The following is a 14,817-nucleotide window of genomic DNA, read 5'->3' as shown; positions in this document are numbered from 1 at the left end:
AGAAATTCCACACTCCCAACTCCCTCTGAGTGAAAGTTCACTATCCCACCACACTCTGAGTGAATTTCCACATTACCGCCGCCCTCTGCGTGAAGACATTCCACAAACATAACACCCACTGTGTGAATTTCCTCACTCCCACCACACTCTGAGTGAAATTTCACAGCCCCACCACATTTTAAGTAAAATTACACCACCATCTGATTGAAATTCCACACTCTCACCACACTCTGAGTGACATTCTACTCCCCAACCACACTGAGTGACATTCCACACTCCCACCACACTCTGAGTGTACTTCCACACCCCCACCACACTCTAAGTGAAGTAATTCTACACTCGCACCACCATCTGAGTGAAATTCCACACTTCCACCTCCCTCTGTATGAAATTTTGCACTCCCACCTCCCTCTGGGTGAAATTCCACACTCTCACCACACTCTGAGTAACATTCCACTCCGCCACCATCCTCTGAGTGAAGTTCCACACTCCTAGCAAACTTTGAGTGAAATTCCACACCCCCACCACCCGCTGCGTGAAGACATTCGACACTCCCACCACTCTCTGTCTTAAACATCACACACTCACCAACCTCTGAGTGAAATTGCATCCTCCCACCACCCTGTGTGAAGACATTCCACACTCCCAACACACTTTTGCGTGAAATTACACATTCCCATCACACCCTCTGCTTGAAGAAATTCCACAAACATAACACCCTCTGAATCAAATTCCTCACTCCCACCACCCTCTGAGAGAGGGATTGCACATTCAGCACCATCTGATTGAATTTTCACACTCCCACCACACTCTGCATGAAGACATTTCACACTACCAGAACCCTCTGAGTAAGATTCCACACACCAACCACCCTCTGAGTGAGGAGATTCCACACTCACCACCATCTGATTGAAGTTCCACACTCTCACCACACTCGGAGGAAAATTACATTCTGCCACTACACTCTGAGTGACATTTCACACACACTAAACTCTAAGTGAAATTCCACACCCCTGCCACATTCTCAATGAAATTTCACACTCTCACCAATCAGAGAGAAGAAATTTCACATTCCCAACACACTCTTGAGTGACATTATATATTACCAACACACTCTGAGTGAAATTCCACACTCCTACCTACTTCCATGTTAAATTCGATAGCCCCACCACACATTGACTGAAGAAGTGCCACACTCACAACACCCTGAGTTAAATTCCACACTCTCACCTCCCTCTGAGTGAAAGTCCACACTCTCACCACACTCTGGGTAACATTCCACTCTGCAACCACACTCTGAGTGACATTCCACAGCCGCACCTCACTCTGAGAGAAATTTGACCCTCCCACCATTCTGTTTGAACACATTCCACACTCCCAACACACTCTTGCGTGAAATTACAAATTACCATCACACTCTGAGTGAAATATCACACTGCCACAACACACTAAGTGAAGAAATTCCACACTCCCAACTCCCTCTGAGTGAAAGTTCACTATCCCACCACACTCTGAGTGAATTTCCACACTACCGCCGCCCTCTGCGTGAAGACATTCCACAAACATAAAACCATCTGTGTGAATTTCCTGACTCCCACCACACTCTGAGTGAAATTTCACAGCCCCACCACATTTTGAGTAAAATTACAAACTCTCAACACACTTTGAGTGAGGAAATTCCACATCCACCACCATTTGATTGAAATTCCACACTCTCACCACACTCTGAGTGACATTCTACTCCGCAACTACACTCTGAGTGACATTCCACATTCCCACCACACTCTGAGTGTACTTCCACACCCCCACCACACTCTAAGTGAAGTAATTCCACACTCGCACCACCATCTGAGTGAAATCCCTCACTCCCACCTCCCTCTGGGTGAAATTCCACACTCTCACCACACTCTGAGTAACATTCCACTCCGCCACCATCCTCTGAGTGAAGTTCCACACTCCTAGCAAACTTTGAGTGAAATTCCACAGCCCCACCACCTGCTGCGTGAAGACTTTTGACACTCCCACCACTCTCTGTCTTAAACATCACACACTCACCAACCTCTGAGTGAAATTGCAACCTCCCACCACCCTGTGTGAAGACATTCCACACTCCCAACGCACTCTTGCGTGAAATTACACATTCCCATCACACCCTCTGCTTGAAGAAATTCCACAAACATAACACCCTCTGAGTTAATTTCCTCACGCCCACCAACCTCTGAGTGAAATTCCACAACCCCACCACACTCTGAGTGAAATTACTAACTCACAACACTCTTTGAGTGAAGAACTCATGCACCCACCACCCTCTGAGTAAAATTCCATAACCCCATCACACTCTGAGTGAAATTCCACACACCCACCACCCTCTGAGTGAGGAGATTCCACACTCACTACCCTCTGTGTGAAATTCCTCACCCTCACCACACTCTGAGTAACATTCAACTCCATCACCACCCTCTGAGTGACATTTCACACTCCACTACACTCTGAGTGAAATTCCACACCCACACCACACTCTGAGAGAAATTTCACACTCCCACCAACCTGTGTGAAGACATTCCACACTCCCAACACACTCTTGCATGAAATTACACATTACCATCACACTCTGCGTGAAATTCCACACACCCACCACATTTTAAGTGACGAAATCCAACACTCGCACAACCAACTGAGTTAAATTCAACACTCCCACCTACCTCTGATTGAAAGACCACAATCCCACCACACTTTGAGTGAATTTCCACACTCCTGCCACCCTCTGCGTGAAGACATTCCACAAACATAACACACTCTGAGTGACATTTATCTCCTCCACCACCCTCTGAGTGAAATTCCACACTCCCACCACCCTCTGAGAGAGGGATTGCACATTCAGCACCAGCTGATTGAAATTCCACACTCCCACCACTCTCTGCATGAAAACATTTCACACTACCAGAACCCTCTGAGTAAAATTCCACACACCCACCACCCTCTGAGTGAGGAGATTCCACACTCACCACCATCTGATTGAAGTTCCACACTCTCACCGCACTCGGAGGAAAATTACATTCTACCACTACACTCTGAGTCACATTTCACACTCACACTAAACTCTGAGTGAAATTCCACATCCCTGCCACATTCTCAATGAAATTTCACACTCACACCACTCTGAGAGAAGAAATTTCACATTCCCAACATACTCTTGAGTGAAATTATATATTACCATCACACCCTGAGTGAAATTCCACTCTCCTACTCCATGTTAAATTCGATAGCCCCACCACACATTGAGTGAATAAATGCCACACTCACAACACCCTGAGTTAAATTCCACACTCTCACCTCCCTCTGAGTAAAAGTCCACACTCTCACCACACTCTGGGTAACATTCCACTCTGCAACCACACTCTGAGTGACATTCCACAGCCGCACCTCACTCTGAGAGAAATTTGAACCTCCCACCATCCTGTGTGAACCCATTCCACACTCCCAACACACTCTTGCGTGAAATTACAAATTACCATCACACTCTGAGTGAAATTCCACACTGCCACAACACACTAAGTGAAGAAATTCCACACTCCCAACTCCCTCTGAGTGAAAGTTCACTATCCCACCACACTCTGAGTGAATTTCCACACTACCGCCACCCTCTGCGTGAAGACATTCCACAAACATAACACCCTCTGTGTGAATTTCCTCACTCCCACCACACTCTGAGTGAAATATCACAGCTCCACCACATTTTGAGTAAAATTACAAACTCTCAACACACTTTGAGTGAGGAGATTCCACATCCACCACCATCTGATTGAAATTCCACACTCTCACCACACTCTGAGTGACATTTGACTCCGCAACCACACTCTGAGTGAATTTCCACACTACTGCCACCCTCTGCGTGAAGACATTCCACAAACATATCACCATCTGTGTGAATTTCCTCACTCCCACAACACTCTGAGTGTACTTCCACACCCCCACCACACTCTAAGTGAAGTAATTCCACACTCGCACCACCATCTGAGTGAAATCCCTCACTCCCTCCTCCCTCTGGGTGAAATTCCACACTCTCACCACACTCTGAGTAACATTCCACTCCGCCACCATCCTCTGAGTGAAGTTCCACACTCCTAGCAAACTTTGAGTGAAATTCCACGCCCCCACCACCTGCTGCGTGAAGACATTCGACACTCCCACCACTCTCTGTCTTAAACATCACACACTCACCAACCTCTGAGTGAAATTGCAACCTCCCACCACCCTGTGTGAAGACATTCCACACTCCCAACGCACTCTTGCATGAAATTACACATTCCCATCACACCCTCTGCTTGAAGAAATTCCACAAACATAACACCCTCTGAGTCAAATTCCTCACTCCCACCAACCCCTGAGTAAAATTCCACAACCCCACCACACTCTGAGTGAAAGTACCAACTCCCAACACTCTTTGAGTGAAGAACTCATGCACCCACCACCCTCTGAGTAAAATTCCATAACCCCATCACACTCTGAGTGAAATTCCACACACCCACCACCCTCTGAGTGAGGAGATTCCACACTCACTACCCTCTGAGTGAAATTCCACACCCACACCACACTCTGAGAGAAATTTCACACTCCCACCAACCTGTGTGAAGACATTCCACACTCCCAACACACTCTTGCATGAAATTACACATTACCATCACACTCTGCGTGAAATTCCACACACCCACCACATTTTAAGTGACGAAATCCAACACTCGCACAACCAACTGTGTTAAATGCCACACTCCCACCTACCTCTGATTGAAAGTCCACAATCCCACCACACTCTGAGTGAATTTCCACACTCCTGCCACCCTCTGCGTGAAGACATTCCACAAACATAACACCCTCTGAGTGAAATTCCACATCCCCACCACAATCAATGTGAGGAAATACGACACTCGCTCAACCCACTGAGTGAAATTCCACACTCCCATTTATCTCTGTGAGAAATTACACACCATCATCACACTCTGACAGAAATTCCATACTACCACCACCCTCTGAGTGCAGACATTCCACTCTCCCAACACACTCATGAGTGAAATGACACATTCCCATCACCATCTGAGTGAAATTCCACATCCCCACCACACTCTAAGTGAAGAATTTCCACACTCGTACAACCTGCTGAGTGAAATTCTACTCTCCCACCTAACTCTGTGTGAAATTCTACAACCCCACCACATACTGAGGGAAGATATTCCACACTCGCACCAACCTTCGAGTTTAATTCCACTCTCCCACCTCGCTCTGAGTTAAATTCCACACTGGCACCACCCTCTGAGTGTAGTTCCACAACCCAACCACACTGTGAGTGAATTTCAATTCCCGCGCCACACTCTGCGCGAAGATATTCCACAAACAAATACCCACTGAGTGAAAATCCGCACCCGCACCACACTATGAGTGAAATTCCACACACTCACCACAATTTCTGTGAGGAAATTCTACACTCCCAGATCTCTTGAGTGAAATTCCACACTCCCACCACCCTCTGAGTGAGGAGATTCCACACTCAGCACCATCTGATTGAAATTCCACACTCCCACCACACTCTGCGTGAAGACATTTAACACTACCAGAACCCTCTGAGTAAGATTCCACACACCAACCACCCTCTGAGTGAGGAGATTCCACACTCACCACCATCTGATTGACGATCCACACTCTCACCACACTCTGAGGAAAATTACATTCCGCCTCTACACTCTGAGTGACATTTCATACTCACACTACACTCTGAGTGAAATTCCACACTTCCGCCACATTCTCAATGAAATTTCACACTCTCACCACTCTGAGAGAAGAAATTTCACATTCCCAACACACTCTTGAGTGAAATTATATATTACCATCACACTCTGAGTGAAATTCCACACTCCTACCTACCTCCGTGTTAAATTCGATAGCCCAACCACACATTGAGTGAAGAAATGCCACACTCGCACCACCCTGAGTTAAATTCCACACTCTCATCTCCCTCTGAGTGAAAGTCCACACTCTCACCACACTCTGAGTAACATTCCACTCTGCAACCACACTCTGAGTGACATTCCACAGCCCCACCTCACTCTGAGAGATATTTGACCATCCCACCATCCTGTGTGAATACATTCCACATTCCCAACACAGTCTTGCGTTAAATTACAAATTACCATCACAATCTGATTGAACTTCCACACTGCCACAACACACTAAGTGAAATTCCACACTCACAGTACCATGTGAGTAAAATGCCACACTCCCAACTCCCTCTGAGTGAAAGTTCACTATCCCACCACACTCTGAGTGAATTTCCACACTACCGCCGCCCTCTGCGTGAAGACATTCCACAAACATAACACCCACTGTGTGAATTTCCTCACTCCCACCACACTCTGAGTGAAATTTCACAGCCCCACCACATTTTGAGTAAAATTACACCACCATCTGATTGAAATTCCACACTCTCACCACACTCTGAGTGACATTCTACTCCCCAACCACACTGAGTGACATTCAACACTACCACCACACTCTGAGTGTACTTCCACACCCCCACCACACTCTAAGTGAAGTAAGTCTACACTCGCACCACCATCTGAGTGAAATTCCACACTTCCACCTCCCTCTGTATGAAATTTTGCACTCCCACCTCCCTCAGGGTGAAATTCCACACTCTCACCACACTCTGAGTAACATTCCACTCCGCCACCATCCACTGAGTGAAGTTCCACACTCCTAGCAAACTTTGAGTGAAATTTCACACCCCACCACCCGCTGCGTGAAGACATTCGACACTTCCACCACTCTCTGTCTTAAACATCACACACTCACCAACCTCTGAGTGAAATTTCAACCTCCCACCACCCTGTTTGAAGACATTCCACACTCCCAACACACTCTTGTGTGAAATTACACATTCCCATCACACCCTCTGCTTGAAGAAATTCCACAAACATAACACCCTCTGAATCAAATTCCTCACTCCCACCACCCTCTGAGAGAGGGATTGCACATTCAGCACCATCTGATTGAATTTCCACACTCCCACCACTCTCTGCATGAAGACATTTCACACTACCAGAACCCTCTGAGTAAGATTCCACACACCAACCACCCTCTGAGTGAGGAGATTCCACACTCACCACCATCTGATTGAAGTTCCACACTCTCACCACACTCTGAGGAAAATTACATTCTGCCACTACACTCTGAGTGACATTTCACACTCACACTAAACTCTGAGTGAAATTCCACACCCCTGCCACATTCTCAATGAAATTTCACACTCTCACCACTCTGAGAGAAGAAATTTCACATTCCCAACACACTCTTGAGTGAAATTATATATTAACATCACACTCTGAGTGAAATTCCACTCTCCTACCTACCTCCATGTTAAATTCGATAGCCCGACCACAAATTGAGTGAAGAAATGCCACACTCACAACACCCTGAGTTAAATTTCACACTCTCACCTCCCTCTGAGTGAAAGTCCACACTCTCACCACACTCTGAGTAACATTCCACTCTGCAACCACACTCTGAGTGACATTCTACAGCCGCACCTCACTCTGAGAGAAATTTGAACCTCCCACCATCCTGTGTGAACACATTCCACACTCCCAACACACTCTTGCGTGAAATAACCATCACACTCTGAGTATAATTCCACACTGCCACAACACACTAAGTGAAGAAATTCCACACTCCCAACTCCCTCTGAGTGAAAGTTCACTATCCCACCACACTCTGAGTGAAATTCCACACTACCGCCACCCTCTGCGTGAAGACATTCCACAAACATAACACCATCTGTGTGAATTTCCTCACTCCCACCACACTCTGAGTGAAATTTCACAGCCCCACCACATTTTGAGTGAAATTACAAACTCTCAACACACTTTGAGTGAGGAGATTCCACATCCACCACCATCTGATTGAAATTCCACACTCCCAACTCCCTCTGAGTGAAAGTTCACTATCCCACCACACTCTGAGTGAAATTCCACACTACCGCCACCCTCTGCGTGAAGACATTCCACAAACATAACACCATCTGTGTGAATTTCCTCACTCCCACCACACTCTGAGTGAAATTTCACAGCCCCACCACATTTTGAGTGAAATTACAAACTCTCAACACACTTTGAGTGAGGAAATTCCACATCCACCACCATCTGATTGAAATTCCACACTCTCACCACACTCTGAGTGACATTCTACTCCGCAACTACACTCTGAGTGACATTCCACATTCCCACCACACTCTGAGTGTACTTCCACACCCCCACCACACTCTAAGTGAAGTAATTCCACACTCGCACCACCATCTGAGTGAAATCCCTCACTCCCACCTCCCTCTGGGTGAAATTCCACACTCTCACCACACTCTGAGTAACATTCCACTCCGCCACCATCCTCTGAGTGAAGTTCCACACTCCTAGCAAACTTTGAGTGAAATTCCACAGCCCCACCACCTGCTGCGTGAAGACTTTTGACACTCCCACCACTCTCTGTCTTAAACATCACACACTCACCAACCTCTGAGTGAAATTGCAACCTCCCACCACCCTGTGTGAAGACATTCCACACTCCCAACGCACTCTTGCGTGAAATTACACATTCCCATCACACCCTCTGCTTGAAGAAATTCCACAAACATAACACCCTCTGAGTTAATTTCCTCACGCCCACCAACCTCTGAGTGAAATTCCACAACCCCACCACACTCTGAGTGAAATTACTAACTCACAACACTCTTTGAGTGAAGAACTCATGCACCCACCACCCTCTGAGTAAAATTCCATAACCCCATCACACTCTGAGTGAAATTCCACACACCCACCACCCTCTGAGTGAGGAGATTCCACACTCACTACCCTCTGTGTGAAATTCCTCACCCTCACCACACTCTGAGTAACATTCAACTCCATCACCACCCTCTGAGTGACATTTCACACTCCACTACACTCTGAGTGAAATTCCACACCCACACCACACTCTGAGAGAAATTTCACACTCCCACCAACCTGTGTGAAGACATTCCACACTCCCAACACACTCTTGAATGAAATTACACATTACCATCACACTCTGCGTGAAATTCCACACACCCACCACATTTTAAGTGACGAAATCCAACACTCGCACAACCAACTGAGTTAAATTCAACACTCCCACCTACCTCTGATTGAAAGACCACCATCCCACCACACTTTGAGTGAATTTCCACACTCCTGCCACCCTCTGCGTGAAGAAATTCCACAAACATAACACACTCTGAGTGACATTTCTCTCCTCCACCACCCTCTGAGTGAAATTCCACACTCCCACCACCCTCTGAGAGAGGGATTGCACATTCAGCACCATCTGATTGAAATTCCACACTCCCACCACTCTCTGCATGAAGACATTTCACACTACCAGAACCCTCTGAGTAAGATTCCACACACCAACCACCCTCTGAGTGAGGAGATTCCACACTCACCACCATCTGATTGAAGTTCTACACTCTCACCACACTCGGAGGAAAATTACATTCTACCACTACACTCTGAGTCACATTTCACACTCACACTAAACTCTGAGTGAAATTCCACATCCCTGCCACATTCTCAATGAAATTTCACACTCTCACCACTCTGAAAGAAGAAATTTCACATTCCCAACATACTCTTGAGTGAAATTATATATTACCATCACACCCTGAGTGAAATTCCACTCTCCTACTCCATGTTAAATTCGATAGCCCCACCACACATTGAGTGAAGAAATGCCACACTCACAACACCCTGAGTTAAATTCCACACTCTCACCTCCCTCTGAGTAAAAGTCCACACTCTCACCACACTCTGGGTAACATTCCACTCTGCAACCACACTCTGAGTGACATTCCACAGCCGCACCTCACTCTGAGAGAAATTTGAACCTCCCACCATCCTGTGTGAACACATTCCACACTCCCAACACACTCTTGCGTGAAATTACAAATTACCATCACACTCTGAGTGAAATTCCACACTGCCACAACTCACTAAGTGAAGAAATTCCACACTCCCAACTCCCTCTGAGTGAAAGATCACTATCCCACCACACTCTGAGTGAATTTCCACACTACCGCCGCCCTCTGCGTGAAGACATTCCACAAACATAACACCATCTGTGTGAATTTCCTCACTCCCACCACTCTCTGAGTGAAATTTCACAGCCCCACCACATTTTGAGTAAAATTACAAACTCTCAACACACTTTGAGTAAGGAGATTCCACATCCACCACCATCTGATTGAAATTCCACACTCTCACCACACTCTGAATGACATTCGACTCCGCAACCACACTCTGAGTGAATTTCCACACTACTGCCACCCTCTGCGTGAAGACATTCCACAAACATAACACCCTCTGAGTGAAATTCCACATCCCCACCACACTCAATGTGAGGAAATACGACACTCGCTCAACCCACTGAGTGAAATTCCACACTCCCATTTATCTCTGTGAGAAATTACACACCATCATCACACTCTGACAGAAATTCCATACAACCACCACCCTCTGAGTGCAGACATTCCACTCTCCCAACACACTCATGAGTGAAATGACACATTCCCATCACCATCTGAGTGAAATTCCACATCCCCACCACACTCTAAGTGAAGAATTTCCACACTCGTACAACCTGCTGAGTGAAATTCTACTCTCCCACCTAACTCTGTGTGAAATTCTACAACCCCACCACATACTGAGGGAAGATATTCCACACTCGCACCACCCTTGAAGTTTAATTCCACACCACACTCTAAGTAAAGTAATTCTACACTCGCACCACCATCTGAGTGAAATTCCACACTCTCACCACACTCTGAGTGACATTCTACTCCACAACCACACTCTGAGTGACATTCCACACTCCCACCACACTCTGAGTGTACTTCCACACCCCCACCACACTCTAAGTGAAGTAATTCCACACTCGCACCACCATCTGAGTGAAATCCCTCACTCCCACTTCCCTCTGGGTGAAATTCCACACTCTCACTACACTCTGATTAACATTCCACTCCGCCACCATCCTCTGAGTGAAATTCCACACTCCTAGCAAACTTTGAGTGAAATTCCACACCCTCACCACCTGCTGCGTGAAGACATTCGACACTCCCACCACTCTCTGTCTTAAACATCACACACTCACCAACCTCTGAGTGAAGACATTCCACACTCCCACCAACCTACGTGTTAAATATCAAACTACCAAAACACTCTTGAATGAAAGTCCACACTCTAACCACACTCTGAGTAACATACCTCTCCGCCACCACCCTCTGAGTTACATTCCACACTACCAGCACTCTCTGAGTGAAATTCCACATTCCCAACAACTGAGTCAAATCCAAACTGACACTTCCCTCAAATGAAAGTCTGCAATCCCACCACACTTTGATGAAATTCCACACTCCCCCACCCTCTGTGTGAAGACATTCCACAAATATAACACACTCTCAGTGAAATTCCACAATCCCACCATACACCAAATGAATTTCCACAACCCAACCATGCTCTGAGTAAAGTTATGCCACACTGGCACCAACCTCTGTGTGCAGATCCAGAAATCATCACCATCTGAGTGAAATTACACACTCCCAGCACACTTTGAGTGAAATTGCACACCCACACCTCGCATTGAATGAAGACATTCACAATTCCAACACACTCTTGAGTGATATTGGACACTTTCACTGCACTCTATGTAACATTCCACCCTGCCACCACCCTCTGAGTGAAATTCCACACTCCCACCACACTCTGTGTGAAGATATTCCACAACCCCACCACACACTGAGTGAAATTCAACAATCCCACAACCTTCGGAGTGAAATTCCACACTTTCACCACACTTTGAGGGAAATTTCACAAACCTACAACACTCTGAGTGAAAACATTCCACTTTAACAGAAGGATCTGAGTGAAATTCCACACTCCCACCAACCTCTGAGTAACATTTCACTGTGCCACGACTCCCTGAGTAAAATTGCTAACTGCCCCTACACTCTGAGTGAAATTCCACACCCCACCACACACTAATTGAAGAAACATCACATGCAGTGTGAAATTCTACACTCCCATCTACTTCTGTGTGAAATTCCACAAGCCCACCATACACTGAGATAAGAAATTCCACACCAGCACCACATTCTGAGTGAAATTCCACACTCTCAACACAGTTTCTGTGAGGAAATTCCACACTCCCAGCTCTCCTGAATGAAATTCCATGTTCCAACACGCTCTGAGTGAGGAGATTGCACACTCACCTCCATCTGTTTGAAATTCCACACTCTCAGTAACATTCCACACTGCCAACACTCCCTGAGTGAAATTGCTAACTCCCATTACATTCTGAGTGAAACTCCACAACCCACCACACTCTAATTGAAGAAACATCACACGCAGAGTGAAATTCCACACTCCCATCTACTTCTGCGTGAAATTCCACAAGCCCACCGTACACTGAGATAAGAAATTCCACACAAGCACCACCCTCTCAGTGAAATTCCACACTCCTGCCACACTCTGCGTGAAGACATTCCACAAATAAACACGCTCTGTGTGAAATTTCTCACACCTACCACCCTCTGAGTTAAATTCCACACCAGGACCGCACTCCAATTGAAGAAACATCACATGCTGAGTGAAATTCCACACTCCCATCTACTTCTATATGAAATTGCACAAGCCCACCATACTCTGAGATAAGAAATTCCACTCAAGCACCACACTCTGAGTGGAATTCCACACTCCCACCACACTCTGTGTGAAGACATTCCACAAATAAACACACTCTGTGTGAAATTTCTCACACCTACCACCCTCTCAGTGAAATTCCACACTCCTGCCACACTCTGCATGAGGACATTCCACACATAAACACCCTCTGTGTGAAATTTCCCACACCTACCACCCTCTGAGTGAAATTCCACACCAGCACCACACTCTGAGTAAATCCCAATCAGCCACCACCCTATGAGTGAAATTCCACACTCCAGGAACACTCTGTGAAATTCCACACACCCACCACCCACTGAGTGAAGACATTCGACACTCTCACCAATCTCTGTGTTAAACGTCACACTGCCAAAACACTCTTGAGTGAAACTCCACACTCTCACCACACTCTGAGCAACATACCTCTCCGCAACCAACCTCTGAGTTACATTCCACACTAGCAGCACTCTCTGAGTGAAATTCCACACTCCCACCAACCTCTGAGTCAAATGCAAACTACCACTTCCCTCTCGTGAAATTCGACAATCCCCACCACACTTTGAGTGAAATTACACACTCCCCCACCCTCTGTTTGAAGACATTCCACAAACATAACACAATCTCAGTGAAATTGCACAATCCCAACACACTCTAAGTGAATTTCCACACACCAACCATGCACTGCGTAAAGAAATGCCACACTGGCACCACCCTTTGTGTGAAGATTCAGACGCCACCACCATCTGAGTGAAATTACACACTCCCACCACACTCTGCGTGAAGACATTCAACAAATAAACACCCTCTGTGTGAAATTTCTCACACCTACCAACCTCAGAGTGAAATTCCACACCAGCACCACACCCTGAGTAAATTCCACACAGCCACCACCCTCTGACTGAAGTTCCACATTCCCAGAACAGTATGGGTGAAATTCCACACACCCACCACCGGCTGAGTGAAGACATTCCACACTCTCACCAACCTCTATGTTAAATGTCACACTGCCAAAACACTCTTGAATGAAACTCCACACTCTCACCACACTCTGAGTAACATACCTCTCCGCCACCACCCTCTGAGTTACATTCCACACTACCAGCACTCTCTGAGTGAAATTCCACATTCCCAACAACTGAGTCAAATCCAAACTGCCACTTCCCTCGAATGAAAGTCTGCAATCCCACCACACTTTGAGTGAAATTCCACACTCTCCCACCCTCTGTGTGAAGACATTCCACAAATATAACACAATCTCAGTGAAATTCCACAATCCCAACACACTCTAAGTGAATTTCCACACCCCAACCATGCTCTGCGTAAAGAAATGCCACACTGGCACCATCCTTTGTGTGAAGATTCAGACGCCACCACCATCTGAGTGAAATTACAAACTCCCACCACACTCTGAGTGAAGACATTCCACTTTAACAGAAGGCTCTGAGTGAAATTCCACATTCCCACCACCCTCTGAGTTAGGAGATTTCGCACGCACCACTATCTTTTTGAAATTCCACACTCTCACCACACTCTGAGTAACATTTCACTGTGCCACGACTCACTGAGTAAAATTGCTAACTGCCCCTACACTCTGAGTGAAATTCCACACCCCACCACACACTAATTGAAGAAACATCACATGCAGTGTGAAATTCTACACTCCCATCTACTTCTGTGTGAAATTCCACAAGCCCACCATACTCTGAGATAAGAAATTCCACACAAGCACCACCCACTGAGTGAAATTCCGCACTCCCGCCACATTCTGCGTGAAGACATTCCACAAATAAACACCCTCTGTGTGAAATTTCTCACACCTACCACCCTCTGAGTTAAATTCCACACCAGCACCGCACTCCAATTGAAGAAACATCACATGCTGAGTGAAATTCCACACTCCCATCTACTTCTGTATGAAATTGCACAAGCCCACCATATTCTGAGATAAGAAATTCCACTCAAGCACCACACTCTGAGTGAAATTCCACACTCCCACCACACTCTGTGTGAAGACATTCCACAAATAAACACACTCTGTGTGAAA

This window comes from Narcine bancroftii, chromosome 12, assembly GCF_036971445.1.
Source record: "Narcine bancroftii isolate sNarBan1 chromosome 12, sNarBan1.hap1, whole genome shotgun sequence".
NCBI classification, from domain to species: domain Eukaryota; kingdom Metazoa; phylum Chordata; class Chondrichthyes; order Torpediniformes; family Narcinidae; genus Narcine; species Narcine bancroftii.
The sequence above is the reverse complement of the archived record's forward strand: the minus strand, read 5'-3'. Positions refer to the sequence as shown.